This window comes from Oncorhynchus keta, unplaced genomic scaffold (assembly GCF_023373465.1).
Source record: "Oncorhynchus keta strain PuntledgeMale-10-30-2019 unplaced genomic scaffold, Oket_V2 Un_contig_363_pilon_pilon, whole genome shotgun sequence".
NCBI classification, from domain to species: Eukaryota; Metazoa; Chordata; class Actinopteri; order Salmoniformes; family Salmonidae; genus Oncorhynchus; species Oncorhynchus keta.
In genome coordinates this window covers 220001-237500 of record NW_026287348.1, presented here as the reverse complement: position 1 = coordinate 237500, position 17500 = coordinate 220001, and the positions used below count along the sequence as shown (strand labels likewise).

The window sequence follows — 17500 nt, the reverse complement described above, 5'->3', positions numbered from 1 at the left end:
ACAACATACCTGTATAGAGCGATGTCATAACCACATAGAAAACTAAGTGACATCACAACAGAGCAGGTGTTTACAACATACCGGTATGATGTCATAACCACATTTCAAAAATTCACTCATCCATCCAACTACCTCATAATTCACTTCACACATCACTGCTGTAGTGATGTTTCTTCTTTCATTCCTCTCGTTCATTCATTCACTCCTTCGCTCATTCATTGAGGTCCAGGCAGGCGTTGTTTCTGGTGCTGCCTGCTGTGAAAGGCCTAATAAATGGGGCGGTGGAGCGTGAGGAAGGGAAGAGATTTAGGATTCAATGTCCCACTGACTTTGTTGGGTAAACTAGACTAAAGCCTGGGGACTTAACCAGGGAGGCTGGGGAAGGGATGGAGGCTGGACTCAGCTCTGTGTGTGTGTGTGCCTGCCAGGGAGGTTAGGATAGAGGATGGCTGTAGATTACCACTACACAGAATATGTCCAGTGACACCCAGCAATCAGGACAATAAGGAAGCCCTGTTTCTTTGTGTTCTGGAACGTAGCCCTGTTTCTTTGTGTTCTGGAACGTAGCCCTGTTTCTTTGTGTTCTGGAACGGAGCCCTGTCTCCTTGTGTTCTGGAACGTAGCCCTGTTTCTTTGTGTTCTGGAACGGAGCCCTGTCTCCTTGTGTTCTGGAACGTAGCCCTGTTTCTTTCTGTTCTGGAACGGAGCCCTGTCTCCTTGTGTTCTGGAACGTAGCCCTGTTTCTTTGTGTTCTGGAACGGAGCCCTGTCTCCTTGTGTTCTGGAACGTAGCCCTGTTTCTTTCTGTTCTGGAACGGAGCCCTGTCTCCTTGTGTTCTGGAACGTAGCCCTGTTTCTTTGTGTTCTGGAACGTAGCCCTGTCTCTTTGTGTTCTGGAACGTAGCCCTGTTTCTTTGTGTTCTGGAACGTAGCCCTGTCTCTTTGTGTTCTGGAACGTAGCCCTGTTTCTTTGTGTTCTGGAACGTAGCTCTGTTTCTTTGTGTTCTGGAACGTAGCCCTGTTTCTTTGTGTTCTGGAACGTAGCCCTGTTTCTTTGTGTTCTGGAACGTAGCTCTGTTTCTTTGTGTTCTGGAACGTAGCCCTGTTTCTTTGTGTTCTGGAACGTAGCCCTGTTTCTTTGTGTTCTGGAACGTAGCTCTGTTTCTTTGTGTTCTGGAACGTAGCTCTGTTTCTTTGTGTTCTGGAACGTAGCCCTGTTTCTTTGTGTTCTGGAACGTAGCCCTGTCTCTTTGTGATCTGGAACGTAGCCCTGTTTCTTTGTGTTCTGGAACGTAGCCCTGTTTCTTTGTGTTCTGGAACGTAGCCCTGTTTCTTTGTGTTCTGTAACGTAGCCCTGTTTCTTTGTGTTCTGGAACGTAGCCCTGTTTCTTTGTGTTCTGGAACGTAGCCCTGTTTCTTTGTGTTCTTGAACGTAGCCCTGTTTCTTTGTGTTCTGGAACGTAGCCCTGTTTCTTTGTGTTCTGGAACGTAGCTCTGTTTCTTTGTGTTCTGGAACGTAGCCCTGTTTCTTTGTGTTCTGGAACGTAGCCCTGTTTCTTTGTGTTCTGGAACGTAGCCCTGTTTCTTTGTGTTCTGGAACGTAGCCCTGTTTCTTTGTGTTCTGGAACGTAGCCCTGTTTCTTTGTGTTCTGGAACGTAGCCCTGTTTCTTTGTGTTCTGGAACGTAGCCCTGTTTCTTTGTGTTCTGGAACATAGCCCTGTTTCTTTGTGTTCTGGAACGTAGCCCTGTTTCTTTGTGTTCTGGAACGTAGCCCTGTTTCTTTGTGTTCTGGAACGTAGCCCTGTTTCTTTGTGTTCTGGAACGTAGCCCTGTTTCTTTGTGTTCTGGAACGTAGCCCTGTTTCTTTGTGTTCTGGAACGTAGCCCTGTTTCTTTGTGTTCTGGAACGTAGCCCTGTTTCTTTGTGTTCTGGAACGTAGCCCTGTTTCTTTGTGTTCTGGAACGTAGCCCTGTTTCTTTGTGTTCTGGAACGTAGCCCTGTTTCTTTGTGTTCTGGAACGTAGCTCTGTTTCTTTGTGTTCTGGAACGTAGCCCTGTTTCTTTGTGTTCTGGAACGTAGCCCTGTTTCTTTGTGTTCTGGAACGTAGCCCTGTTTCTTTGTGTTCTGGAACGTAGCCCTGTTTCTTTGTGTTCTGGAACGTAGCCCTGTTTCTTTGTGTTCTGGAACGTAGCCCTGTTTCTTTGTGATCTGGAACGTAGCCCTGTTTCTTTGTGTTCTGGAACGTAGCCCTGTTTCTTTGTGTTCTGGAACGTAGCCCTGTTTCTTTGTGTTCTGGAACGTAGCCCTGTTTCTTTGTGTTCTGGAACGTAGCCCTGTTTCTTTGTGTTCTGGAACGTAGCCCTGTTTCTTTGTGTTCTGGAACGGAGCCCTGTTTCTTTGTGTTCTGGAACGTAGCCCTGTTTCTTTGTGATCTGGAACGTAGCCCTGTTTCTTTGTGTTCTGGAACGTAGCCCTGTTTCTTTGTGTTCTGGAACGTAGCCCTGTTTCTTTGTGTTCTGGAACGTAGCCCTGTTTCTTTGTGTTCTGGAACGTAGCCCTGTTTCTTTGTGTTCTGGAACGTAGCTCTGTTTCTTTGTGTTCTGGAACGTAGCCCTGTTTCTTTGTGTTCTGGAACGTAGCCCTGTTTCTTTGTTTGTTCTGGAACGTAGCCCTGTTTCTTTGTGTTCTGGAACGTAGCCCTGTTTCTTTGTGTTCTGGAACGTAGCCCTGTTTCTTTGTGTTCTGGAACGTAGCCCTGTTTCTTTGTGTTCTGGAACGTAGCCCTGTTTCTTTGTGTTCTGGAACGTAGCCCTGTTTCTTTGTGTTCTGGAACGTAGCCCTGTTTCTTTGTGTTCTGGAACGTAGCCCTGTTTCTTTGTGTTCTGGAACGTAGCCCTGTCTCTTTGTGTTCTGGAACGTAGCCCTGTTTCTTTGTGTTCTGGAACGTAGCCCTGCCTTTCATTTCTTTTTATTGTTTTCACCTGTGTTCGTTTCTCACCTGGTCTCATCAGCTCCCTGTTTAGTTCAGTTCTTTCTGTTTGTATGGTTGTGAGGTATTGTTTGTTTTTGACTTCCTACCTGTGTTTGACCATTTCCTGCTTGTGACCCCGATTCCTGCCAAGGCTTAATAACATCTGCCGCGCCCTGCGTGTGAATCTACACCTTGTTCTCCCTGAGTATGCACTACAAACATGACAAACACAGGACTTACTGTTTCTCCCTTGGCAGCTGATCTCACAAGATGCTGGTATCTGGGATGAGAGATAACGTCACAGCAAAAACAACTGCTCTTACCAAGGCTTCATGGTGTGAAGAGATTGTTTTCTGTCATCAGTGATAGCTGAAGAACGACCCTACAGACAAACTATTAGACCTACTAGACTGTTACTAATAACAGACATGAGTCAGCGTGCACAGTATGTCTCTCTGTCCCATGGACAGTCTACCTGGCAGCAGAGACATGCTCCACTACAGTAATAACATTCCCCATGGACAGTCTACCTGGCAGCAGAGACATGCTCCACTACAGTAATAACATTCCCCATGGACAGTCTACCTGGCAGCAGAGACATGCTCCACTACAGTAATAACATTCCCCATGGACAGTCTACCTGGCAGCAGAGACATGCTCCACTACAGTAATAACATTCCCCATGGACAGTCTACCTGGCAGCAGAGACATGCTCCACTACAGTAATAACATTCCCCATGGACAGTCTACCTGGCAGCAGAGACATGCTCCACTACAGTAATAACATTCCCCATGGACAGTCTACCTGGCAGCAGAGACATGCTCCACTACAGTAATAACATTCCCCATGGACAGTCTACCTGGCAGCAGAGACATGCTCCACTACAGTAATAACATTCCCCATGGACAGTCTACCTGGCAGCAGAGACATGCTCCACTACAGTAATAACATTCCCCAGGGACAGTCTACCTGGCAGCAGAGACATGCTCCACTACAGTAATAACATTCCCCATGGACAGTCTACCTGGCAGCAGAGACATGCTCCACTACAGTAATAACATTCCCCATGGACAGTCTACCTGGCAGCAGAGACATGCTCCACTACAGTAATAACATTCCCCATGGACAGTCTACCTGGCAGCAGAGACATGCTCCACTACAGTAATAACATTCCCCATGGACAGTCTACCTGGCAGCAGAGACATGCTCCACTACAGTAATAACATTCCCCATGGACAGTCTACCTGGCAGCAGAGACATGCTCCACTACAGTAATAACATTCCCCATGGACAGTCTACCTGGCAGCAGAGACATGCTCCACTACAGTAATAACATTCCCCATGGACAGTCTACCTGGCAGCAGAGACATGCTCCACTACAGTAATAACATTCCCCATGGACAGTCTACCTGGCAGCAGAGACATGCTCCACTACAGTAATAACATTCCCCATGGACAGTCTACCTGGCAGCAGAGACATGCTCCACTACAGTAATAACATTCCCCATGGCCAGTCTACCTGGCAGCAGAGACATGCTCCACTACAGTAATAACATTCCCCATGGACAGTCTACCTGGCAGCAGAGACATGCTCCACTACAGTAATAACATTCCCCATGGACAGTCTACCTGGCAGCAGAGACATGCTCCACTACAGTAATAACATTCCCCAGCTGACAGTCACCTGCAGGCATCGCCTCGACCCCTCAGTGACCCTACAGTTGGCACACACGGGTGGCCAATCAGCATAGCCCTCCAGAAGAGAGAGAAACAGAGAGAGAGTGACAGAGATGGAGAGGGGGGGTGACGAGAGAGTGGAGAGAGAGGGGGAGACAAGATAAATCCTGGCAGTGCCACACAGGTGGGCATCACCTTCAGTGAGCAACACAGCAGAGCTGGCAGCCACCACGGCTGGAGTGTAGCCAGCTACATGGACTCAACCAGGTGGACTAGTCAGTCAGGTTGGCAGACCTCATAATAGAAGGCTTGGTGCTGTATCAGACCATACTGCTCAATGGGTGTGTGGTTTCTACTGAGGGCAGATAGAACGATGAGTACTGACACTAAAAACACAGCAACAACAAAAACCAACTGACTGGAGCTGTCAACATAGTAACATCTGTCTGTCTGGGCTGGAGCTGTCAACATAGTAACATCTGTCTGTCTGGGCTGGAGCTGTCAACATAGTAACATCTGTCTGTCTGGGCTGGAGCTGTCAACATAGTAACATCTGTCTGTCTGGGCTGGAGCTGTCAACATAGTAACATCTGTCTGTCTGGGCTGGAGCTGTCAACATAGTAACATCTGTCTGTCTGGGCTGGAGCTGTCAACATAGTAACATCTGTCTGTCTGGGCTGGAGCTGTCAACATAGTAACATCTGTCTGTCTGGGCTGGAGCTGTCAACATAGTAACATCTGTCTGTCTGGGCTGGAGCTGTCAACATAGTAACATCTGTCTGTCTGGGCTGGAGCTGTCAACATAGTAACATCTGTCTGTCTGGGCTGGAGCTGTCAACATAGTAACATCTGTCTGTCTGGGCTGGAGCTGTCAACATAGTAACATCTGTCTGTCTGGGCTGGAGCTGTCAACATAGTAACATCTGTCTGTCTGGGCTGGAGCTGTCAACATAGTAACATCTGTCTGTCTGGGCTGGAGCTGTCAACATAGTAACATCTGTCTGTCTGGCTGGAGCTGTCAACATAGTAACATCTGTCTGTCTGGGCTGGAGCTGTCAACTAGAGGTCGACCGATTAATCGGAATGGACGATTTCAAGTTTTCATAACAATGCAGATTTTGCATATTATTTTTTTTTTACACCTTTATTTAACCTTTATTTAACCTTTATTTAACCTTTATTTAACAAGGCAAGTCAGTTAAGAACAAATTCTTATTTACAATGACGGCCTAGTAACAGTGGGTTAACTGCCTGTTCAGGGGCAGAACGACAGCTTTGTACCTTGTCAGCTCAGGGATTCAATCTTGCAACCTTACGGTTAACTAGTCCAACGCTCTAACCACCTGCCTCACAAGGAGCCTGCCTGTTACGCGAATGCAGTAAGAAGCCAAGGTAAGTTGCTAGCTAGCATTAAACTGAATCAATCATAATCACTAGTTATAACGACACATGGTGGATGATATGTCTTTGTTTTAGTATGGTCAGGGTGGGAGTTGGGGTGGGTTATCTATGTTCCGTTTTCTATGTTGTGTTTATGTGTTTGGCCTGGTATGGTTCTCAATCAGAGGCAGGTAGCGGCAGCGTAGCCTAGTGGTTAGAGCGTTGGACTAGTAACCGGAAGGTTGCGAGTTCAAACCCCTGAGCTGACAAGGTGCAAATCTGTCATTCTGCCCCTGAACAGGCAGTTAACCCACTGTTCCCAGGCCGTCATTGAAAATAAGAATGTGTTCTTAACTGACTTACCTGGTTAAATAAAGGTAAAAAATATATATTAAAAAAATAAATATTTAAAACAGTTGTCTTTGATTGAGAATCATACTTAGGTAGCCTTTTATTTTCTGTTCAGTGTTTTTCATCACCTTACAGGACTGTTTGTTTGTCGTTTTGTTCAGTTGTTTTATTAAAAATATGAACACTTACCACGCTGTGCTTTGGTCCTCACCTTCTTCCACCACAGACGATCGTTACACACATTGTGTTAGCTAATCCAAGTTTATCATTTTAAAAGGCTAATTTATCAGTGGTAAATCATTTTGCAATTATGTTAGCACAGCTGAAAACTGTTGTACTGATTAAAGAAGCAATAAAACTGGCCTTTAGACTAGTTGAGTGTCTGGAGCTTCAGCATTTGTGGGTTCAATTACAGGCTCAAAATGTCCAGAAACAAAGATCTAGTAGAGGAGAGGAGAGGAGGGGAGAGGAGAGGAGAGGAGAGGAGAGGAGAGGAGTAGGAGAGGAGAGGAGAGGAGAGGAGAGGAGAGGAGAGGAGGGAGGGAGAGGAGAGGAGAGGAGAGAGAGGAGAGGAGAGGAGAGGAGAGGAGAGGAGAGGAGAGGAGAGGAGGAGGAGAGGAGAGGAGAGGAGAGGAGAGGAGAGGAGAGGAGGTCCCCTGTGGTTATGTGTTTAGGATTAAGGCCAGTGTGTTATTATGGCACACAGAGCTCTACTCTGATTTATGCCCCTGCAGACAACAGCCCAGATTAAATGATCACTGAGTGGCCCACCTGCCCAAAGAGAGAGAGAGAAAGAGAGGGAGAGAAAGAGAGACAGAGAGAGAGACAGGGAGAGAGAGAGAGGAGAGAGAGAGAGAGAGAGAGAGAGAGAGAGAGAGAGAGAGAGAGAGAGAGAGAGAGAGAGACAGAGACAGAGACAGAGACAGAGACAGACAGAGAGAGAGACAGAGACAGAGAGAGAGAGAGAGAGAGAGAGAGAGAGAGAGAGAGAGAGAGAGAGAGAGAGAAAGGGACATAGAAACACACATTCCCATTTCCCAATCTGACAGATTGTCAGCAGATATTATGTCTTTGACCAGCTGCCAGAACCTGACTACAGTCTAAATGGTGACAAAGTTATAACTTCTGTATTTGACCAACTATATGCTCCATTTAAATCAAATGAAATAACACCTGTGGTGTGTCTCCACGTCTCCTTTTCTATCACCTGTTGTAGTGCAGTGTACTACTTTACACCTGGACCAAGAGGGGGATGTAGGGAATAGGGAGCCATTGGGAATGCAGCCTTTGTGTCCTGGTTTCAAATTCAGCAGTACCATGTTGCAGAGCTCTGGGAGGCTCAGACTGTCTCTGGTGTTCTACAGCTTTATGACAGACCTCTGGGAGGCTCAGACTGTCTCTGGTGTTCTACAGCTTTATGACAGAGCTCTGGGAGGCTCAGACTGTCTCTGGTGTTCTACAGCTTTATGACAGACCTCTGGGAGGCTCAGACTGTCTCTGGTGTTCTACAGCTTTATGACAGAGCTCTGGGAGGCTCAGACTGTCTCTGGTGTTCTACAGCTTTATGACAGAGCTCTGGGAGGCTCAGACTGTCTCTGATGTTCTACAGCTTTATGACAGAGCTCTGGGAGGCTCAGACTGTCTCTGGTGTTCTACAGCTTTATGACAGACCTCTGGGAGGCTCAGACTGTCTCTGGTGTTCTACAGCTTTATGACAGAGCTCTGGGAGGCTCAGACTGTCTCTGATGTTCTACAGCTTTATGACAGAGCTCTGGGAGGCTCAGACTGTCTCTGATGTTCTACAGCTTTATGACAGAGCTCTGGGAGGCTCAGACTGTCTCTGGTGTTCTACAGCTTTATGACAGAGCTCTGGGAGGCTCAGACTGTCTCTGGTGTTCTACAGCTTTATGACAGAGCTCTGGGAGGCTCAGACTGTTTCTGATGTTCTACAGCTTTATGACATAATCCTGGTACATTTCCTTCCACAACCCAGACTGAGTCCCCCCCCCCACACACACGTAGAGTTACTCACAAACGACTGTAACTGAAAGCAGCACGCCATGGGCAGAGAGTTACTGTGGCCTGGCACACCACATCCAGAGCTGGCATAGCCCTCCCCCAGTGTGTGTGTGTGTGTGCCCTTCCCCCAGATGTAGTAATGCCCATCCCAATCTGTAGCCGATTATTATCCACAAATACCCTACCCCCAGATTTTCTATGCCTCCAGCCCCCTTTTAACCTCCTGTCAACCACACACACTTTCCCCTCTGCTTGGCTGTCAACAAGGCTCTAATTCTCTGATTCTACACCACCAATTAGGTGTGTGTGTGTGTGTGTGTGTGTGTGTGTGTGTGTGTGTGTGTGTGTGTGTGTGTGTGTGTGTGTGTGTGTGTGTGTGTGTGTGTGTGTGTGTGTGTGTGTGTGTGTGTGTGTGTGTGTGTGTGTGTGTGTGTGTGTGTGTGTGTGTGTGTGTGTGTGTGTGTGTTGGGTTGCAGATGTCTGTCCTCTTGTTTCAAGCTGATATTTCAGATGTTTTGTCCAGCGAATGAGGTGTTTTGGAGGTGAGTCACCATAGAGATGTCAACCCCAGGGGAGTCAGGGGGGAATGAGGTGTTTTGGAGGTGAGTCACCGTAGAGATGTCAACCCCAGGGGAGTCAGGGGGGAATGAGGTGTTTTGGAGGTGAGTCACCATAGAGATGTCAACCCCAGGGGAGTCAGGGGGGAATGAGGTGTTTTGGAGGTGAGTCACCGTAGAGATGTCAACCTCAGGGGAGTCAGGGGGGAATGAGGTGTTTTGGAGGTGAGTCACCGTAGAGATGTCAACCCCAGGGGAGTCAGGGGGGAATGAGGTGTTTTGGAGGTGAGTCACCATAGATCAACATGTTTTGATCAGATGGAAGATATGCAACTGTGATTCATAACCAATCCTGCAGGCAGAATCCTGCCCAAAACAAAGTCTGCATCCCAAAACGGAACCCTATTCCCTATATAGTGCACTACTTTTGACCAGAGCCCTAGAGTTCTGTGTGGGGAACGCGGCGTCACTTGGGTTGTGACCAAAATAAGCTCAGGAGGGCTATTTCTCTGCACAGTCATAGTTCATGTTTAAAATGAGCCCTCTGTGAAAAAGCTGAAAAGGGCAGAAAAGAGACGAGGGTGTTTCTCTCTGGCATTTGACTGTTTTATATGGTGTTGGGTCGGTTAGGCTCCTGACTTGGTTCTCATAATTACAGAACTCTGCTGTATCCTGGCTGCTGAAGCTGTTGCCAGGCAGCTGATAAACATAGAACCCAGACAAGGAGGTCGGAGCTGAGTCAAAGTTCCAATAGAAAAGCCAAACAGCACAGGATCCCACAGCAGGCCTAACAAAGAGCAGCGCCCTGAGCAGTGAACACTTCACATTAGGACCCTACAACTACACAGGCCTGTTACACCAGCAGGTTACCACAATAAACAACGTCTAACACCAACATTAGCGACGTTGTGTCAGCAGAGACAAAACAGTGCAGTTATGCCAAGTAACAGACAGATAGCTATGATCTGCCCCTATCATCGCCTAGCCTATCTGCGACCTTTTTAACCTGTCTCTCCTCCCTGGGGAGGTTCCCATTGCTTGGAAGGCAGCCACGGCTCCTCCTTTATTTAAATGGGGAGATCAAGCTGATCCTAACTGTTATAGGCCTATTTCTATTTTGCTCTGTTTATCAAAAGCATTAGAAAAACGTTCTTGATGTCTACAGCATTCTCTCTGGTATGTAATCTGGTTTCCGATCAGGTTGTGGATGTGTCACTGCAACCTTAAAGGTCCTCAATGATTTCACCATTGCCCTTGATTCTAAGCAATGTTGTGCTGATATTTTATTGACTTGGCCAAAGCTTTTGATACGGTAGACCATTCCATTCTTGTGGGCCGGCTAAGGAGTATTGGTTGTCTTTGGCCTGGTTTGCTAACTACCTCGCTCAAAGATGTGAAGTGTATAAAGTCAGAACATCTGCTGTCTCAGCCACTGCCTCTCACCAAGGGAGTACCCCAAGGCTCGATCCTAGGCCCAACACTCTCCTCAATTTACATCAACAACATAGCTCAGGCAGTAGGAATCTCTCTCATCCATTTATATACAGATGATACATTCTTATACTCAGCTGGTCCCTCCCTGGATTTTGTGTTAAACGCTCTACAACAAAGCTTTCTTAGTGTCCAACAAGCTTTCTCCAACATTAACCTTGTTCTGAACACCTCCAAAACAAAGGTAATGGGTTTGGTAAGAAGAATGCCGCTCTCCCCACAGGTGTCATTACTACGTCTGAGGGTTTAGAGCTTGATATTGTCACCTCATACAAGTACTTGGGAGTATGGCTAGACAGTACACTGTCCTTCTCTCAGCGTATATCAAAGCTGAAGGCTAAAGTTAATTCTAGACTTGGTTTCCTCTATCGTAATCGCTCCTCTTTCACCCCAGCTGCCAAACTAACCCTGATTCAGATGACCATCCAACCCATGCTAGATTATAGAGACGTAATTTATAGATCGGCAGGTGAGGGTGCTCTCGAGCGGCTAGATGTTCTTTACCATTCAGCCATCAGATTTGCCACCAACTCCTCTGTAAACTGGTCATCTCTATACCCGTCGCAAAACCCACTGGTTGATGCTTATTTATAAAACCCTCTTAGGCCTCACTCTCCTCTATCTGAGATATCTACTGCAGCCCTCATCCTCCACATATAACACCCGTTCTGCCAGTCACATTCTGTTAAAGGTCCCCATAGCACACACATCCCTGGGTCACTTGTCTTTTCAGTTCGCTGCAGCTAGCGACTGGAACGAGCTGCAACAAACACTCAAACTGGACAGTTTTATCTCCATCTCTTCATTCAAAGACTCAATCATGGCCACTCTTACTGACAGTTGTGGCTGCTTTGCCTGATGTATTGTTGTCTCTACCTTCTTGCACTTTGTGTTGTCTCTCTTTTCATGATGTGTGTTTTGTCCTATATTTATATATATTTATATTTTTGTATTATTTTTAATCCAGCCCCCATCCCCACAGGAAGCCTGTTGGTAGGCTGTCATTGTAAATAAGAATTTGTTCTTAACTAACTTGCCTCGATAAATAAAGGTGAAATAAAGGTTAAATAAAATAAATAAAAATAAAAGCTAGCATGTTTGTGCTTTTACCAACTCCCTTTCTGTCCTTGGAGATTAGATCATCAATCTGTTAATTATAACACTGTTTCCTCCCCATTGCAATGGAGTGACAATATGTACTGCCAGACCACGCCCCTCTCTGACCCTCCCTGTCCACTATTACTGCCAGACCACGCCCCTCTCTGTCCACTATTACTGCCAGACCACGCCCCTCTCTGACCCTCCCTGTCCACTATTACTGCCAGACCACGCCCCTCTCTGTCCACTATTACTGCCAGACCACGCCCCTCTCTGACCCTCCCTGTCCACTATTACTGTGGATTATTGGTACTATCAGAAAGGGAGAGAGGGAGGGGAAAGGTGGATTATTGGTACTATCAGAGAGGGAGAGAGGGAGGGGAAAGGTGGATTATTGGTACTATCAGAGGGAGAGACAGGGGAAAGGTGGATTATTGGTACTATCAGAGGGAGAGACAGGGAAAGGTGGATTATTGGTACCATCAGAGGTAGAGAGACAGGGGAAAGGTGGATTATTGGTACCTATCAGAGGGAGAGAGACAGGGAAAGGTGGATTATTGGTACTATCAGAGGGAGAGAGACAGGGGAAAGGTGGATTATTGGTACTATCAGAGGGAGAGAGGGAGGGGAAAGGTGGATTATTGGTACTATCATCAGAGGGAGGGGAAAGGTGAGACAGGGGAAAGGTGGATTATTGGTACTATCAGAGAGGGAGAGAGACAGGGGAAAGGTGGATTATTGATACTATCAGAGGGAGAGACAGGGGAAAGGTGGATTATTGGTACTATCAGAGGGAGAGACAGGGGAAAGGTGGATTATTGGTACTATCAGAGGGAGAGACAGGGGAAAGGTGGATTATTGGTACTATCAGAGGGAGAGACAGGGGAAAGGTGGATTATTGGTACTATCAGAGGGAGAGACAGGGGAAAGGTGGATTATTGGTACTATCAGAGGGAGAGAGACAGGGGAAAGGTGGATTATTGGTACTATCAGAGGGAGAGAGACAGGGGAAAGGTGGATTATTGGTACTATCAGAGGGAGAGACAGGGGAAAGGTGGATTATTGGTACTATCAGAGGGAGAGACAGGGAAAGGTGGATTATTGGTACTATCAGAGGGAGAGAGACAGGGGAAAGGTGGATTATTGGTACTATCAGAGGGAGAGACAGGGGAAAGGTGGATTATTGGTACTATCAGAGGGAGAGAGAGAGGGGAAAGGTGGATTATTGGTACTATCAGAGGGAGAGACAGGGGAAAGGTGGATTATTGATACTATCAGAGGGAGAGAGACAGGGGAAAGGTGGATTATTGATACTATCAGAGGGAGAAACAGGGGAAAGGTGGATTATTGGTACTATCAGAGGGAGAGACAGGGAAAGGTGGATTATTGGTACTATCAGAGGGAGAGACAGGGGAAAGGTGGATTATTGGTACTATCAGAGGAGAGACAGGGAAAGGTGGATTATTGGTACTATCAGAGAGAGAGACAGGGGAAAGGTGGATTATTGATACTATCAGAGGGAGAGAGACAGGGGAAAGGTGGATTATTGGTACTATCAGAGGGAGAGACAGGGAAAGGTGGATTATTGGTACTATCAGAGGGAGAGAGGGAAAGAGGGAAAGGTGGATTATTGGTACTATCAGAGGGAGAGACAGGGGAAAGGTGGATTATTGGTACTATCAGAGGGAGAGACAGGGGAAAGGTGGATTATTGGTACTATCAAAGGGAGAGACAGGGGAAAGGTGGATTATTGATACTATCAGAGGGAGAGACAGGGAGAAGGTGGATTATTGGTACTATCAGAGGGAGAGAGACAGGGGAAAGGTGGATTATTGGTACTATCAGAGGGAGAGACAGGGGAAAGGTGGATTATTGGTACTATCAGAGGGAGAGAGGGAGGGGAAAGGTGGATTATTGGTACTATCAGAGGGAGAGACAGGGGAAAGGTGGATTATTGGTACTATCAGAGGGAGAGACAGGGGAAAGGTGGATTATTGGTACTATCAGAGGGAGAGACAGGGGAAAGGTGGATTATTGGTACTATCAGAGGGAGAGACAGGGGAAAGGTGGATTATTGATACTATCAGAGGGAGAGAGACAGGGGAAAGGTGGATTATTGGTACTATCAGAGGGAGAGACAGGGGAAAGGTGGATTATTGGTACTATCAGAGGGAGAGACAGGGGAAAGGTGGATTATTGGTACTATCAGAGGGAGAGACAGGGGAAAGGTGGATTATTGGTACTATCAGAGGGAGAGAGAGGGGAAAGGTGGATTATTGGTACTATCAGAGGGAGAGAGACAGGGGAAAGGTGGATTATTGATACTATCAGAGGGAGAGACAGGGGAAAGGTGGATTATTGGTACTATCAGAGGGAGAGAGACAGGGGAAAGGTGGATTATTGGTACTATCAGAGGGAGAGAGACAGGGGAAAGGTGGATTATTGGTACTATCAGAGGGAGAGAGACAGGGGAAAGGTGGATTATTGGTACTATCAGAGGGAGAGACAGGGAAAGGTGGATTATTGGTACTATCAGAGGGAGAGACAGGGAAAGGTGGATTATTGGTACTATCAGAGGGAGAGACAGGGGAAAGGTGGATTATTGGTACTATCAGAGGGAGAGACAGGGGAAAGGTGGATTATTGGTACTATCAGAGGGAGAGACAGGGGAAAGGTGGATTATTGGTACTATCAGAGGGAGAGACAGGGAAATGTGGATTATTGGTACTATCAGAGGGAGAGAGGGAGGGGAAATGTGGATTATTGGTACTATCAGAGGGAGAGACAGGGGAAAGGTGGATTATTGGTACTATCAGAGGGAGAGAGGGAAAGGTGGATTATTGGTACTATCAGAGGGAGAGACAGGGGAAAGGTGGATTATTGGTACTATCAGAGGGAGAGAGGGAGGGGAAAGGTGGATTATTGGTACTATCAGAGGGAGAGACAGGGGAAAGGTGGATTATTGGTACTATCAGAGGGAGAGACAGGGGAAAGGTGGATTATTGGTACTATCAGAGGGAGAGACAGGGGAAAGGTGGATTATTGGTACTATCAGAGGGAGAGACAGGGGAAAGGTGGATTATTGGTACTATCAGAGGGAGAGAGACAGGGGAAAGGTGGATTATTGATACTATCAGAGGGAGAGAGACAGGGGAAAGGTGGATTATTGGTACTATCAGAGGGAGAGACAGGGGAAAGGTGGATTATTGGTACTATCAGAGGGAGAGAGACAGGGGAAAGGTGGATTATTGGTACTATCAGAGGGAGAGACAGGGGAAAGGTGGATTATTGGTACTATCAGAGGAGAGAGACAGGGGAAAGGTGGATTATTGGTACTATCAGAGGGAGAGAGACAGGGGAAAGGTGGATTATTGGTACTATCAGAGGGAGAGACAGGGGAAAGGTGGATTATTGGTACTATCAGAGGGAGAGACAGGGGAAAGGTGGATTATTGGTACTATCAGAGGGAGAGACAGGGGAAAGGTGGATTATTGGTACTATCAGAGGGAGAGACAGGGGAAAGGTGGATTATTGATACTATCAGAGGGAGAGACAGGGGAAAGGTGGATTATTGGTACTATCAGAGGGAGAGACAGGGGAAAGGTGGATTATTGGTACTATCAGAGGGAGAGACAGGGGAAAGGTGGATTATTGGTACTATCAGAGGGAGAGACAGGGGAAAGGTGGATTATTGGTACTATCAGAGGGAGAGAGAGGGGAAAGGTGGATTATTGGTACTATCAGAGGGAGAGAGGGAGGGGAAAGGTGGATTATTGGTACTATCAGAGGGAGAGACAGGGGAAAGGTGGATTATTGGTACTATCAGAGGGAGAGACAGGGGAAAGGTGGATTATTGGTACTATCAGAGGGAGAGAGGGAGGGGAAAGGTGGATTATTGGTACTATCAGAGGGAGAGAGACAGGGGAAAGGTGGATTATTGGTACTATCAGAGAGGGAGAGACAGGGGAAAGGTGGATTATTGGTACTATCAGAGGGAGAGACAGGGAAAGGTGGATTATTGGTACTATCAGAGGGAGAGACAGGGAAAGGTGGATTATTGGTACTATCAGAGGGAGAGACAGGGAAAGGTGGATTATTGGTACTATCAGAGGGAGAGACAGGGGAAAGGTGGATTATTGGTACTATCAGAGGGAGAGACAGGGGAAAGGTGGATTATTGGTACTATCAGAGGGAGAGAGGGAGGGGAAAGGTGGATTATTGGTACTATCAGAGGGAGAGACAGGGGAAAGGTGGATTATTGGTACTATCAGAGGGAGAGACAGGGGAAAGGTGGATTATTGGTACTATCAGAGGGAGAGAGACAGGGGAAAGGTGGATTATTGGTACTATCAGAGGGAGAGAGACAGGGGAAAGGTGGATTATTGGTACTATCAGAGGGAGAGAGACAGGGGAAAGGTGGATTATTGGTACTATCAGAGGGAGAGACAGGGGAAAGGTGGATTATTGGTACTATCAGAGGGAGAGACAGGGGAAAGGTGGATTATTGGTACTATCAGAGGGAGAGACAGGGGAAAGGTGGATTATTGGTACTATCAGAGGGAGAGACAGGGGAAAGGTGGATTATTGGTACTATCAGAGGGAGAGACAGGGGAAATGTGGATTATTGGTACTATCAGAGGGAGAGACAGGGGAAATGTGGATTATTGGTACTATCAGAGGGAGAGAGGGAGGGGAAAGGTGGATTATTGGTACTATCAGAGGGAGAGACAGGGAAAGGTGGATTATTGGTACTATCAGAGGGAGAGAGGAGGGGAAAGGTGGATTATTGGTACTATCAGAGGGAGAGACAGGGGAAAGGTGGATTATTGGTACTATCAGAGGGAGAGAGAGAGGGAAAGGTGGATTATTGGTACTATCAGAGGGAGAGACAGGGGAAAGGTGGATTATTGATACTATCAGAGGGAGAGAGACAGGGGAAAGGTGGATTATTGGTACTATCAGAGGGAGAGACAGGGGAAAGGTGGATTATTGATACTATCAGAGAGGGAGAGACAGGGGAAAGGTGGATTATTGGTACTATCAGAGGGAGAGACAGGGGAAAGGTGGATTATTGGTACTATCAGAGGGAGAGAGGGAGGGGAAAGGTGGATTATTGGTACTATCAGAGGGAGAGAGGGAGGGGAAAGGTGGATTATTGGTACTATCAGAGGGAGAGACAGGGGAAAGGTGGATTATTGGTACTATCAGAGGGAGAGACAGGGGAAAGGTGGATTATTGGTACTATCAGAGGGAGAGAGACAGGGAAAAAGGTGGATTATTGGTACTATCAGAGGAGAGACAGGGAAAGGTGGATTATTGGTACTATCAGAGGGAGAGACAGGGGAAAGGTGGATTATTGGTACTATCAGAGGGAGAGAGACAGGGAAAGGTGGATTATTGGTACTATCAGAGGGAGAGACAGGGGAAAGGTGGATTATTGGTACTATCAGAGGGAGAGACAGGGAAAGGTGGATTATTGGTACTATCAGAGGGAGAGACAGGGGAAAGGTGGATTATTGGTACTATCAGAGGGAGAGACAGGGGAAAGGTGGATTATTGATACTATCAGAGGAGAGACAGGGAAAGGTGGATTATTGGTACTATCAGAGGGAGAGACAGGGGAAAGGTGGATTATTGGTACTATCAGAGAGGGAGAGAGACAGGGGAAAGGTGGATTATTGGTACTATCAGAGGGAGAGAGAGGGGAAAGGTGGATTATTGGTACTATCAGAGGGAGAGACAGGGGAAAGGTGGATTATTGGTACTATCAGAGGGAGAGACAGGGGAAAGGTGGATTATTGGTACTATCAGAGGGAGAGAGAGGGGAAAGGTGGATTATTGGTACTATCAGAGGGAGAGACAGGGGAAAGGTGGATTATTGGTACTATCAGAGGGAGAGACAGGGGAAAGGTGGATTATTGGTACTATCAGAGGGAGAGAGACAGGGGAAAGGTG

The 17500-nt window shown here is 46.9% G+C and overlaps 1 protein-coding gene and 3 long non-coding RNA genes across 10 annotated transcripts in view; 2 read left to right on the top strand and 2 right to left on the bottom strand.

Moving 5' to 3' along the window:
- The window catches only part of kif13a (kinesin family member 13A), a gene marked incomplete at its 3' end in the record, with an annotated part of 187188 nt that overhangs the window by 146345 nt on the left and 23343 nt on the right, over window positions 1-17500 (bottom strand). The gene's annotated exons all lie outside the window — the stretch shown is intronic.
- LOC127924086 (uncharacterized) lies at window positions 3441-4706 on the bottom strand. Its single transcript, XR_008116706.1, has 3 exons — window positions 4492-4706; window positions 3942-4436; window positions 3441-3886 (listed from the first exon to the last, which is right to left on the bottom strand). It is a non-coding gene; the product is annotated as an uncharacterized LOC127924086 (long non-coding RNA).
- Window positions 12219-17500, top strand: part of LOC127924087 (uncharacterized) — a 6791-nt gene continuing 1509 nt past the window's right edge. Inside the window, exons 1-5 of one of the 7 annotated variants that reach the window (XR_008116713.1) lie at window positions 12221-12517; window positions 12763-12884; window positions 13572-14021; window positions 14620-14785; window positions 15475-15516. This is a non-coding gene — a long non-coding RNA (uncharacterized LOC127924087). Of the gene's footprint in view, window positions 12560-12762; window positions 12885-13571; window positions 14022-14619; window positions 14826-14866; window positions 15149-15474; window positions 15517-16404; window positions 16796-17500 lie in introns of those variants that run through there. The other 6 variants (XR_008116709.1, XR_008116714.1, XR_008116707.1 and 3 more) reach the window with 6 other exon arrangements.
- Window positions 17143-17500, top strand: part of LOC127924091 (uncharacterized) — a 1414-nt gene continuing 1056 nt past the window's right edge. Inside the window, exons 1-2 of the long non-coding RNA XR_008116724.1 lie at window positions 17143-17215; window positions 17416-17500. The exon at window positions 17416-17500 is cut by the window's right edge and continues 39 nt beyond it. This is a non-coding gene — a long non-coding RNA (uncharacterized LOC127924091). The remainder of the gene's footprint in view (window positions 17216-17415) is intronic.